The sequence below is a fragment of the Lupinus angustifolius genome, unplaced genomic scaffold (assembly GCF_001865875.1).
Source record: "Lupinus angustifolius cultivar Tanjil unplaced genomic scaffold, LupAngTanjil_v1.0 Scaffold_27_9, whole genome shotgun sequence".
In the NCBI taxonomy this organism is placed as follows: domain Eukaryota; kingdom Viridiplantae; phylum Streptophyta; class Magnoliopsida; order Fabales; family Fabaceae; genus Lupinus; species Lupinus angustifolius.
The window spans coordinates 6,596-20,793 of NW_017720460.1; the positions used below are offsets into that span (position 1 = coordinate 6,596).

Sequence of the window (14,198 nt, forward strand, 5' to 3'; positions counted from 1 at the left end):
GAGAAGGGAAACTTGGATTTAGAATTCTGCACATCCTTGGATCAGCAGACTGACATTTTTACAAAGCCACTAAGAAGAGAAATGTTTGAGAAACAAAGAAGACAACTTGGTGTTATGAGTTTATCAAGCTTGAATTAGGGAGGAGTGTTAAGTTGTTAGTATAATCCCATAGCTTGTAGTATATGAAGAGTTGGACTTTAATTGTAATGAGTTGGGCCTTGTTGTAACCAAAAGTTGCTATTAATAGAAAGAGGTAGCTAGATTGGTTGTTAATCCCAATCTACAATTTTCCAGATCTAGTGTATACTCATTTCTCATTCTTTAATCATTTTCTTTCTTTCTCTCAAGCACAACTTACTTCATTCATGAAGATATAATTCTAATAATATATAGTACATATTATAAGAAATATAGTTTGAATGAAAGGTAATGATAACTTATTAAATTAATTCGTTGTACAATTAATATTTCACCCTAAAAAGAAATACATTCCTTCCAAAATAGTTAATAATTCTCCTTTGTTTCTTCAGCACCTTCCTACACATTTGGCGAAAGTGGATTGCTTTTCTTTTTTGAAAAATTGTCTCCAATTGTTTTGAGATGCATCTCAACCAAACATGTTGTACTATGTTGTCTTAATCCATAATAATAATAATAATAATTAATTGTAAATTATTATTAATTGGTGCAGAGATAAAGGTGTACAAGCATCCTTTTCCATGGTAAAACACTAAAAATATCTGCTTTCAGAATATTTATATACTAAGTGGTAAGATTAAAAATGAAACAATTGAAACTCAATTTATTGGTACCTGTTTCTGAGGAATTTTTGTTGCTGGAGGAGAAGGGTCTGTCTTGACAAGTAGAAAATTTAAGACAGAGTTGATGTTACCGAGTACATTGCTTATAATGAACGAGTTTTCTTGCATTTGGGTGGTTTGATATCATTGACTGTAGTTGGTGATGTTGAACGAAAGATGATGAGTGACTCTTCTTGCTTGTTTCTAATTATATCTGTTGTTTGAGGAGGCCTTTTGATCCTTGAGTTTAATTTTTCATTACTGGCTTTCTAACATTTTGGGACCCATTTTTGTTTCTCCAACTCTTGCTGATTTGGCAATAATGCTTGTTGAGTAGGCCTTGGCTTTGTTAAAACTCTTGGAAGCTGTGGTTGTTGTGCATTTTGATCTTGATATTTTGTGATTAGTGGTGATGAGGGTGAATCCTCTACAAGACCCATGTTGTTCTCTTTGTTAATTTGGAGAGATAGCCTACGGTGATATTCAACATCTGATATTCTTGATGAGGATATTCTAGGAGTCTCAGGCAATGAACGAGTGGCACCAATGTCACTGTCTGTGCTGTTTGGTGGTTTGGTTTTTATGTGTTGTCTGGGTCTTAAATGGTGCAGACTTGGAACATTGCCTTGTGGGTTTGGAGTGGAAAGGGATGTCGACGATAAAGAAGAAGGTGAGTGTGGAAGAAGATCAAGACCCATTAACCTAGCAACCAAAGTTGGTGTCTTTATTCCTGGAGAGTTGGACAAATTCAAATTTCCACCATTTGTTGTTCTTGTGTCTCCACTTGTTTTAATTTGTATATTCTTCTGGAATTTTTCAGTAATACCATCATTACTCACTTCACAGAATAAACAATCCCCACAATTTGAAATGTGTGGAACAAAATAAAATCGGTGAAAAGTGTGGTAGGGTTAATAAACTTACTGGGATTTTAAAATTTTCTTCTTTTGAGAGAAATTATATTGTACCATCCTATGATTCCAAGCTGTTCCTAGGTGCTTCAGCACCTGAATTGTACAAAACATTAAACCAAAGCTAAGAAATAGAAGGAACTAACATAACAACCCTGTTATTTGTACACAAAAAGAATTTGTTACTTTCTGGACACTTTTCAAGATTATACTACAAGGTCCATAAAGTATCCCACCCAGCATCTCATATGTTCATGACTTTGAATTTCTCATTTTGTCATCATTTATTTCCAAAATTCAACACCATAAAATAGTTATATAGAGAATATACCAATACCTTTGGGGATACTAGTATGGTCTTCGGGGATGCAATATGCTGAGTTGAAAGTGGTTTGTTGTTGGTGGTTGTTAATAGTGTGAAAGTGAAATGGATAGAAATCAAAGAATTTAAAGAAATCACTCATGCAACCAGAAGGGATTTCTGTTTGTGTTTCAACTCCAGCTCCTTTATTAAAAGATTTACCAGCCCAATGCCACTCCTTACCCATAATTGGTATGCTTTGTATGCTTTGCTCAAACATGCACACAAAAAAATAATATAGAAAAAGGTTTTTTTGTGTGATGAATATGAAATCAAAATGAAAATGACAGAATGAACAGAAACATCAAAGGAGAGAAGAAAGAGAGAAAGGTGGTGGCTGAGGGAGTGGTAGAGAGGTGTTAGCAAGAAAAGCTAGATAGTTGAAGCATAATAAAAGTCAGTGTAAGGAATTTAGTACGCTGAGAACTTGGAGAAAAATATACACAATAACCTCAACCCAGTATATGGGATTCAAAATAAAAAAACTTGTATAAAGTGATGATGTAGTAGTCATTGAAATTTTTTAATAATTGTGGTTTTCAATAAAGACTAAGATTTTATTTTACTTCTGTTTTCTTATGAATAATGATACCTTTAAGTCACTTTTATCCATGTCTTTGTGCACATATTTTATGTTATTTTTATAAGGATATTTTCGAGATTTTTTTTGTCTTTAATAAGTTTTGTTTCAAATTTATTTGTATAACAAATAAATTTATTATGATTTATCATACAATTTGCTGAAACTACCTAAAACATTATGTAAAAAAGACATATGGTAGTATTCATTCCCTCAATTTTATTTCTAAAACCAAAGTCTCGTAATTAATGATGTTATGAAGTAAGTGTAAAAGGAAGAAAAATCAGATATGGAATAATTTTTTTATACAATTTAAATTGAGAGTTATTTAATATTGTTATTTATTATATGTAGGAATGACAATGGGGGAGGGGTGAGTTTGCGTTTACCCAATCATGAACCTTTCAAAACCCGAAACTAAACTGTGCAATGTTGAAATTAACAATACCAACTCTGAACTCGTCGGGTTTCAGGTAATCTTAACCCAAGGAAACCCAAAAATAGAAATTTAGTATTAAAATTTCTAACAAACAGCAGCAACTAATTATCACAAGGAAGGACTGAAGGAGAAGCAGATGGTTGTTCAATGATGGAAAAGAATAAATGAAGGAAAAGATGGGGAGTTTCTACAGTTCTACCGAAGGAGAAGAAAGTTTCTAATTGTGTAGTGTCACCTCTAAACAAAGAGTAAAGAAACTAGGTTAGAAATATTCAATAGCAACATGTTTAACCCATTAGATTTGGTTGAGTTCGGACGGGTACCCACGAGTTCAATTTTTATTGTTACCCCTAATTATATATAATCAAATTAAATATAATTAGATATTAAGAGTTTAATTGATGTAATAAAAAGGAGAGGTTGAATAAGTAAAAGTCATTATATGATAAAATTGATAATGTATTAACATTATAATTCTTTTTACATTATATATGTAAAGGGGGGTGACAATATTATCCATAATCCAAAATTCATCCAAATCCATTCAAATTAAATTCATTCAAATCCATCTGTTAGAACTAATGGATTTAAATAGATATAATCTAATGGATAGTATTGATAATGGATGGATTCAACTCCATCCATTATATCTATCCATCCAAAAAAATTAAATTAAAAACAAATTTTTTTCCAATTAATTCAGTATTAATATAAAAAATTCTCTCACCTTTCTAAGAACAATCTCACACACATTATAAAAGTTGAAAATTGCAATTGTGATTTTAAAAAGTGCTTATAAAAAAAGTATAAACGATTTCGGCCTTAGTGCTTTACCCCAACATCTTAATGCAAAATATAAATATATCATTTTGGTTATTGACTAATATGATAATATAATAACAAAATGAAATATGTCAGGATGATGGGTTGTTGGATACAACTTGTGGAAGTCTCAATTATTAAGGGTGTAACCACGCAGTTGCGGTTTAAATCGTGAAACTGATGAAACCGAACTGAACCGAACCATAAAATGCGGTTCGGTTCTGCGGTTCGATTCAGTTTTTTTATTGGATTCATTTAAGTTCGGTTAGGTGCACGATTTTGTAAATTTTGGAACCGTTAGAATCGAACTGAACCGCATATTAAAAAATAATTTTATTTTATATTTGGATGGTTAAGCTTTAAAGTTAGGAGATAAAATATGATTAAGAATTTAGAATTATTAATACATATAGGCTATAAGTAAGAGGCAAATAGGAAATATAAATTAGTAAACAAACCTAAATATCTAGTATCTCTATTATCCATTGAGAAGATCAATTGTTGGACTAAAGAATTGGGACCAAGTTTGTCATTTTTAAATTTTGTTTGACATTGTCGAAGATTTTGTGGACTAAAATTTCAAGTTTGTAGTGCGTTGAGATGTTAAATTATTATTGTTTTACTAGAAAGAGTATTAAATACTTTATTATTGATACGTTTAGTATTCATTTAGTTGATTCTATACTTTGCAAATTTTGTTCAACTATTTCATAAAGGATTTTCTTTAAATAAGTTGAAAAACCGCGGAACCGAACCGAAACATAAATGAACGGTTCGGTTCCTAAATAAAATTTGCGATTAATCGAGTAGAACCGAACTATATCTTTGTGTTCGGTTCGGTCACTAACTTGCGTCAAAAACCGAACCAAACTTTTACACTCCTACTAATTATGTTGCACCAACGATTCTTGCCAATAAGAATGCTTATAAAAAAACTTCACAAATTGACATTTTTAAAAGTGCTTATAATAAAAACACTTTTTAAAAGTGTTTGTTAAGAAAATTATATTTTTAAAATTGATATTTAAAAATGCTTTATTAAATAATAATTTTTAAAAGAATTTTTCTTCTTCAAATTGCTTTATTAAAAATGTTTTGTTCAAATTAAAAAAAGTGGGTTGGATATCCATCCATCCAATCCATTAAAATGGATACATGGATAGAATGGATGGATTGAAATCCAATGGATACAGATGGATTTGATAATTTAAAAATGTGATGTAATGAATTTATATGGATTAATGGATAGTTTTCTATCCATCCATTAGGATCCATATCCAAATCCATCCAAACCCATCCAATTGTCACCCCTACCCTATGTATATTAACTATCTCATTTTGAGATAGTTGATGTATTACTTATAAGTAAGGTATTAGAGAGAGCAATGTTATAAAAGTAAAAACAACATAACACTTTCATTATTTTATTTACAATGAAATAAAACTTTTTCTTTAAATTTTTTCCTTAAGGTTGAAACTTTTTCCTTAGTGTAATAAGGTTGCATGATAGTTTTTTAAAAGAAAGAGGAACTCATTTTTTTAAACTTTCCATTATTTTTAAAATAATAAATATTGTCTGTTTTACAAAATGGGTTGAAGAATTTATTTACATATGTAGAAATTACTAATTATGTAAATAGGTAATGTTGGCAAATACTTTAATAATATTATTTAAAGAGGAAAAAATAAAATCTTATCTGAATAATTGATGTTTCATATATCAAGAATTATTGAACATAATTTTCAAATGCAAATTTTATCATATTGTAATAGTTCCTAAACATTACACCCAACACTTATTAATAAAATGGTCATGGTGCATGTGCCTTCAAATAACAAAACTGGTAGTAAATTATGCGAGTTTTCTATCTTTCATCTCTCTGTTTTTTCCATCTTTATAGCACTCACTTCCAAGTTGTTACCGGTATTTCTCGAAACGAAGACCAAGTCCAACCCAGCTATAATATTGGGAACTGATTTGTATAGGAAGTAAGAATTGAGGGTGATGAAGATATCACCACATATTCCTATCGAGTGACATTGACCCATTCCCTTTTTGACAGATATTCTGGAGTCTGAACTAATTACAATATTACTTTTTTATTTTAAATTTGTTATTTTAATTCATACGATAATATCTTATTCACCCGATATAAGAAATGGACCATTGTAGTTAATATGATCTTTGTCCCATTCCCTCTACCTCTTGGTAGAGCTCGTGCTACAACGGATTCCCAGATCTTGTAATTGTGCTATAAGAATTTGAACAACTGAGTTCATAGGTAAATAAAAATATATTTATTAAATTTAGATAACCTGGATTTTGTTATATGGGTGTAACATATTTACTTTTTTACTCTATAAAATTACTTTAAGATAATTTTTCCCAATTTTTATTATATTGTGTTGGGAGATCTTCATTCATGGGTTAAGTAAATAAACATATAAGTGAGTTTGACACCACATTTTGACCCAAAACTTTAAAGCGTTATGTTTATGGGTCCATCCACTTATATGCTCTTTAACTCATCTACTTTTTCCCAATCTGAAACTTCTTCATTCAAATTTGGAACACCAAACATATTGTTATTAAGTGCCACGTTCTTATGTTACTATATTAGAGCACGAAACATGAGTTGATTTGAGTAGGCCTTATGGATTAGATTCGGACATGGAATATATAAATGGATTGATGTTAGGTCATTTAAGCCTATCAATCCAATTTAGCGTAACTAAAATGATATATATCTTCCCATTAAATTCTCTTATTAAATCGTTTACTAATAAAAGAAGACATATGTCACAAAGTGATACTTTATTTATTAATTATTAGTTTATAAGTAACATGTGTTACTTTTTTGTAGGTAGGATAATTTAGTAAGGAAATATATCATTACTCTTAGCTAAACAAGATAGAACACAAAAAAAGAGTCCAAAATTGGATTTAGACACTCAATGTTAATTTGATAGAGGCTAGTAGTTATTATTGTGCGACGGAGTTTGATGCAAAACCTACTTAATAAGTTTCCCAAGGCTTTGTTTGGGAGTTATGAGAGAAAAGAAATGAGAGAGATCAAAGGGTTAAGATGAGAATGAAGGGAAGAGAAAAGGAATGAAATTATCTCTCTTGTTTGGAAGTATGAAATTTAGATAAGTGAGGGTAAACTAATGATATTGTAAGAATATTTTTTATTTTTCTTTTAAAAATGAGAAATGGACAATAATGTATAATTATATAATATTACCAAAAATATTTAGTTATTTTGATATTTTATCTTCAAAAACCCCAAATTGGGGAACTTCAAAAATATAGACACATAGATGGTTTTAGAGGGTTTGAGAAACCCTGCAAAACATTCATCTCTCCTTCAACCAACTCCCAAACAAGGGGATGCTTTCCAAAGTTATCCCTTCCCTTCCCCTCCAAAATTGCACTCCCAAACAAAGTCTAAGTAGCTAACTTACTCACTAGAGTCTTGAGTTTAGTGTTATTATTAGTATTGTGTTAGTCATTAAACCATTAAGGATATCAATAAGCTGATATATTGGTTCAACCGTCATTTTACTAATTAAACCGCATATTAATAAATTTATATATACGTATATTATAATAGTACTAATGTTGAAAAATTAATAAAGAAGAAAATAACTATTTTCGTTTATACTATTTGTTAAAATAAAGTGTCACTTGGTGGTAGACTTCATTTTAGATGTATAAACAAATGTAGTAAGTAGTTGTGTGTTTGATTCTACATACCAACATTATGGTAAAATTTAAGTAACTCTTATTAAAAAGAATTAATTTCAAATGAAACTGGTAGTATAACATGTACTGTTCAATTTTTTTATAAGTAAGGATACTAAAGCACCCCAAGAAAATTATTGTAGAAAGATAAAAGGATCTATTACAAGTTGGTGAATCTATAGTTGGGAAGCTCCAACTAATTTCTATTACAATCCAAAAAGATTATAGTCAGGATTGAATCCCACCAAGTAAAAGTTCTAGATCAGATCCTATGGTTAGCTAGTAAATCCGCACAAGAATTGTCTTCCCTAAAGATGTGAGAAACAATCCAAGACATAGAAGACAAGAGGCTTTTACATAGAGACCATCTAGTTGATAAAAGATATGTATTGATCAATTGAAACCGACCGATACCCCTACAAGAAAGTTGACAATAGGTGGAGGGCCTTTTGTTCTCGGTGGCTGTTTTAAAACTCGATAGTAAAATTTGCATAAATTCAACAAATCACCACAATTATGGTTGTCAGTTGTCACAAATGTTTCATAGAGGTTTTTAGCGATCTGAACGCTGTTACCATGCAAAATTACTTGATTACATTGTGGATGTTTTTAACATACTCTACATGGAATATTTAGTAGAGGTCGAATACTTTGATTAGTAAATAACATTTGTAGAAATAGTTACTGTTTTGGAAACACAATAATTTTCAAAATTAATGCATCTATTATATTATTACACATACTAGGGGATCTTAAACTGAACTTAAATTCATAACTCCAATGTCTATATATTAAATTTATAAAATAATAAATAAAATTTCCCTTGTTTTTTAAATATATATATAGTAAACAAATCAATGTTATCTTTTTTAATAAAATTATAATATTTCAATGAATAGTTAAATAAATAATTTCAATGATTAACTAAAATGATAATTAATAAAATTAGTTAAATATTAATAGTCAAATTTTAAAATATTAATTCATTAGTAATGTCACTATTATCTCTATCGAAATTGTTCATATCCATTATTACCTCTTTTCTCTTAACACTATTAATTTTCTTAGCTATTGTATAGTTAAATATTTTATTTATGTTAGAATTATTGACTCTCATATATCAAAAACCATTATGGTCTCTGATTTTGTGTCAATTATTTTTCAGTTTTAGATTTATTTTCGTAGCCTATGTCATGTATGAAAAATATTTACCAATTTATCATTTTCATTAGATTGGTTTATGTGTTCAAGTTAAAGATTTTATAAAGTTTTCATATTTCAGAGAAAACTTTATGTTGACTAAGGTTTTAAGTTTTCGAGGTAAATTATAATACCTTGTTTTTTTAGAAGAAGTTAATTTTAAATGTTCTCGACTCTGGTTGTGGATATTTTAATGGTAGAGCAACTTCTCCCTAGAAGCTGTTTAGCAAGTGGAATTTGTGCAACGTTTTTTAGTCTTTTCTATGGACTTTAGATTATTCCACATATATAGAGAAGAAAATACTTCTGATGACAAGTTGGCCGCTTTTAGAGTTTTTTCTTAAAGTTACTCTTAGTGAGATTCTATTCCAAACTTCCTTTATTTCTTTAGGAATTTTAGAACTTCCTAACTATAGATTCAAATTTGTGTAATTTTATCCTTTTTCTTGGTAGCTCCTTGTACTTGGTTTCTGTTTTTTAATAAACGTGGGGTGTTGTTACACCATTTGCCTTAAAAAAATTGAATGTTTTCATATACTTCAATTATCTTTAAAAAAGAATTGAAACAATGAAATGTACTATATATGAATGCAAAGTGACCATCATATAATTCCAAGTTCCTTTGAGTTAGTTATACATGTATCTATATCTATACTATATATAAAGATAAAGCAAATGTAATTAAATACTATGATATAATTTTATTTTCCTATTTTACTATTAACATTTTTAATTTCTACAAAAAAAACATATAATCATATATAATCACTACTACATATTAACCGTCTCTGTCACTTTAAATTGAATATTTATATTTATACCATACAATCACCACCACATATTAACAACCTCTCTCACTTTAAGTTTAATATATATACTACTTGATAAAAGGAAAAAAAAAATAAGCACCCCGCCATAGTGTAATTTGTGATTCCCTATTTTGCCCTCATTATCTTCTTATTTCTACAAAAAAAACATATAACATTATCTTTTTTATTTTATACTCATTATCTTTTTATTTTGAAAGTGTATTTAAAAAAGTTAAACGTTACATCGATTGAATAAATTCAACTACAAGTTACAAATATTTAACACAAATTTGTCATTTATAACGTACAAACGATAGGAAAATGAATTGACAGGCATGACAGTGACTGTCAATAGGCTAGTCATAATAAAGACAAAAAAAATATAATATAAAGTACACTTATACAAAAAAAATATTATAATTCTCCAAAATCAAATATATAAAACTTGAATACTTGATACCATAAAGTAAGAATGTGGACCGATAGACACGAATCGCATGTCACTACACTAGTATATACAAAGGGAAAAGTCTATAAAAACATTATACACTTTATGCTCTTTACAAATAGTCATCATGAACTATTTTTTCTTCCTAATTATCTCTTAAACTTTAATTATTGTTGAAATTGATTAATGCATAAAGATAATGATAACCTAATATCAATGAATAATTATAACTTAGACATTATTTTATTTTAACCTTAAATGTTAGATCGTTATTAATTAATTATAGATGAGAAATCCACTTATTTTAAGAGTAAGTTTTTTAAACTTACTCCTTATCCTAGTCATCAATTATACATAAATTCAATTGAATTAGTGAGTAGATCTAAACCATTAAATATTAATAAAATTGATGTCTAAGATTGGAAGTAAATTTAAAAAACCTATTCTTGGAGTAGGTGGATCTTCACTCTTATTTATTTATATATATATATATATATATATATATATATGTCATTGTAATAATAATTCTTAGCTGTGAAATTTACTTATTTTCTTCTCAATCAATTATGTTTTTTGATGATAATTTTTTTCGGATATCAACATTAACTTATCTGTATTGTCACATTACTACTACTATTATGAGTCTGATTGCATTGATTTGCTAATTGATTTATTTGTAATTTAACAATATATTTCTACGGATGACAATTTCATTGAACTTATAAAGAAATATAAAGTTTATCGAAATTTTATACACCTTTCCATGCAAAGTTTCTTTAATCATACCAGTCAAAATACTATAAATTTGAGAGAGAATGTGACGAAAATACAATTCATTGATTGCTATAATAAAATAAAAAGCAATATTAATATTTTATGTCATGTATGGTGACACCTGTGATAAAAAATGCACAGAGGTATCAACACTAGCTGCTTATATAAACTGTGGGGAGGAGGACCAAAGAGTCTCCATAGTTGCTTGAACAAATTAAACAATTGTCTGTAGAAAACATTTTATGATCAGGATGGACTTTAGGAGGATCTCTACTCTCAAATTGACAATCTTATTGGTTTTCTTTATCATTGCATCAGGTTTCTATTTTTAATCTCCACCTCATCTCTTAATTCAATGAATTAATTTCTCATAACACTATTTTTTGATGGACTGATGTTATTATGTTAGTATTTGTTGTTGGCGAGATTTGAACCCTCAATTTTCTTCAATTCATTCTTGATCATCAAACCACCTTGTAACTCTTTTTTTTTTTTTTTAAATTTGCTATAAATGAGACTCGAACCTACAATCTCCTTAACTTCATTCCTTAAACTCCTTCATGTTTCTAGTTTTTCACTTCCAATCAATTTTCCTTCAAATGTTACATTCATTATTATGTAAGATCTAGTCCTTATACTGGTGTATTATTTGTGCATGTAGATATGTGCAAGAAATCAGATGGGAAGGGAGGCGTTGTAACTCTCCCATGTCAAAATGATCAACAGTGCCGGTCTTATCCACGGTGTAATGAGTGTGGATGTAAATGTATTGTTGGCACAGGGTGCCATTGCCCAACATCTTTGAATAATAACATCCACAACCAAACTTCTAGTACCATCAAATTGTGATGCAATCACAAACTATGGATTATAATAGTAAATAATCAGTAAGAAATGACTGGTTGACCATAATGTAATCAAAATATGAATATTTATTAAATAAAACTTAAAACTTTTAGCATTTTCTTTAATTTTTCTATGTTAATTTTTTTTGTTTTAACATGGGGTAACTAATTAAGACAAGAAAATAGGACTTCAAAAGGATTTTAAATTTGAGCTGTTGTTAGCACATATGGTGTTCTTGGAAGCCTAGACGCTTCTTAGTTTTTGTTTGCAAATATGATAGTTTTGGTAATAAAAGTTTACATCATTACAAGAAAAAGAAAAACAAATGGAGATAACATGTTCCATGTATTGTATAGATATCGTATATGAGAGGAGAACCTTGGCTTCATGCTGCCATGTCAATTCTAATTTGAACATATGAAAATGAATAGTTTTGGTTAAATCTTTATTTACAAGATTCTAATTCTATTTCTCCATATTTGTGGTAATAATCTAAATCCATACCATTCGAAAACATCTTAATATTATTGCTAGCTAGTCAACCATTTTCCATTATTGTTTATGCAATAATGATTTGTTTGGTTGAAGAGAAGAAACATAAAATAGATAAATAAGTGAAAAAGTGAGTAAAGTGAAAGAAAGAAAAGAAGTGGGGAAATGAATAATTTTTTGTATTGATTTTTTATGAAAAAAGATGAAAAAAAGAGAAATGTGATTTTTTTCTCACTCTCTATGGTTGGACAAATAGTGAGAAGAGATAAATGATGCTATTTTTTAGACAAAAATGTTCTTGGAAAAAGAGTTTTTTATATTGTTTGTTCTGTAATAAAGATACAAGAAATAGAAGAGAAATATATATTTTCTTCTCTCAAAGAAATAATATTATATTTTGATTACAAAAGTACTCATAAAAAAAGAGAAGAGAAACAAGTTTTGGTTTATTATATAAAAATAAAGAATTATAATTTAATAATACACAAATTTATTATACTTTATATTATAGTGTTACTTGACTTTCATTTTTAATTAATAGTTATGGTGATAACATTTAGGGGTGTAAGCGGTTACAATTTAAACTGATGATTGAACCGAACTAGAAAATGTGGTTTGGTTTGATTCCGCAGTTTAGTTTAATTTTTTTTATTTGGAACCATTTAAGTTCGGTTCGGTTCACAGTTTTGTAAATTTTGGACCATTAGAATCGAACCGAACCACATATAGGATTATTAATACATATATACTATAAATAAGAGGCAAATAAAAAAATTATTAGACAAACTTAAATATCTATTATCTCTACTGTCCATTGAGAAGATAGAAAGAAAACTAAAAAACTGGTATACATTGTTTCACTATTCAGAGATGAAATTAATTAAATAAAAAAATTAAGGAACAAAAAGAAAATAAAGAAAGAACTTGATGACATTACTAATGATATGAAGTATTAGGGGTTACTGTTGGACTAAAGAATTGATACCAGATTTTTCATTCTTAAATTTTGTTGGACATTGTCGAAGATTTTGTGGACTAAAATTTCAAGTTTGCTTTGTGTTAAGATGTTGAATTATTATTGTTTTTACTAGAAAGAGTATTAAATACTTTATTATTGATTTGTTTAGTATCATTTAGTTGACTCTATACTTGCAAATTTTGTTCAATTATTTCTTAAATGATTTTCTTTAAATAAGTTGAAAAACCGCGGAACCGAACCAGACCATTAATGAACAGTCCAATTTGGTCACTAAATTGCGTAAAAAACTGAACCATATCTTTATGTTTGGTTCAGTCACTAAATTGCGTCAAAAATTGAACCAAATCGAACTTTTACACCCCTAATAACATCTCTTGCTTCTAGAAAAGAAACATGGTTATAGGTAGAATTCACTCGAAATAACTTCCCCTTCTCCATATTTTACCCCCTTAAAAGTAATCAATTACAAATGTATCACTTTGGATCATACTGTTAACATTCAATTAATTTCAATATTAATTCAATAACTTTACTACTTGAGAGCATAAAAGAAGATGTTACTTTGATGTAATCGTCCTATTAAATTTCTTTTACTTTCATTAATTGTGTAATTAAGAACATTTAAAAGAAATTTCTAAAATCATTAATTATATAATTAAGAGAATTTAAAATAATTATGTCAATTTAATTAAATGAAACTAATAGAAAATAGATAGTATTGGTATGAACTCACTTTTCACTTTGAGATAAAAAAGAAAAATATGATAGGAGCATTGACTCTATGATTAAAATTTTATTAATTAAACATATCTAAGAAGTATTTATTTAATATTTAATTTGTATATATCAAATTGATAATTATTTATTCAATTTTATTATTTATTAAGTTATGCATGAATACTGCCACGTGTCGAGGCAGGACTAGCACTGCCAAAAGTGAAAATTGGTAGTCTATCGATTGAAACTAGTATATATAATAAAATGAATATATA

The 14,198-nt window shown here is 28.4% G+C and overlaps 1 long non-coding RNA gene and 1 pseudogene across 2 annotated transcripts; one reads left to right on the forward strand and one right to left on the reverse strand.

Moving 5' to 3' along the window:
• Positions 1-797: 797 nt before the first annotated feature.
• Positions 798-2,261, reverse strand: LOC109338498 (annotated as a pseudogene).
• An 8,815-nt stretch (positions 2,262-11,076) lies between these two features.
• On the forward strand, positions 11,077-11,760 carry LOC109338499. 2 transcript variants are annotated; one of them, XR_002106561.1, is made up of 2 exons: positions 11,077-11,207; positions 11,551-11,760. It is a non-coding gene; the product is annotated as an uncharacterized LOC109338499 (long non-coding RNA). The 2 variants fall into 2 exon arrangements; XR_002106560.1 differs by having other exon boundaries at positions 11,084-11,207; positions 11,569-11,760.
• Positions 11,761-14,198: the final 2,438 nt, after the last annotated feature.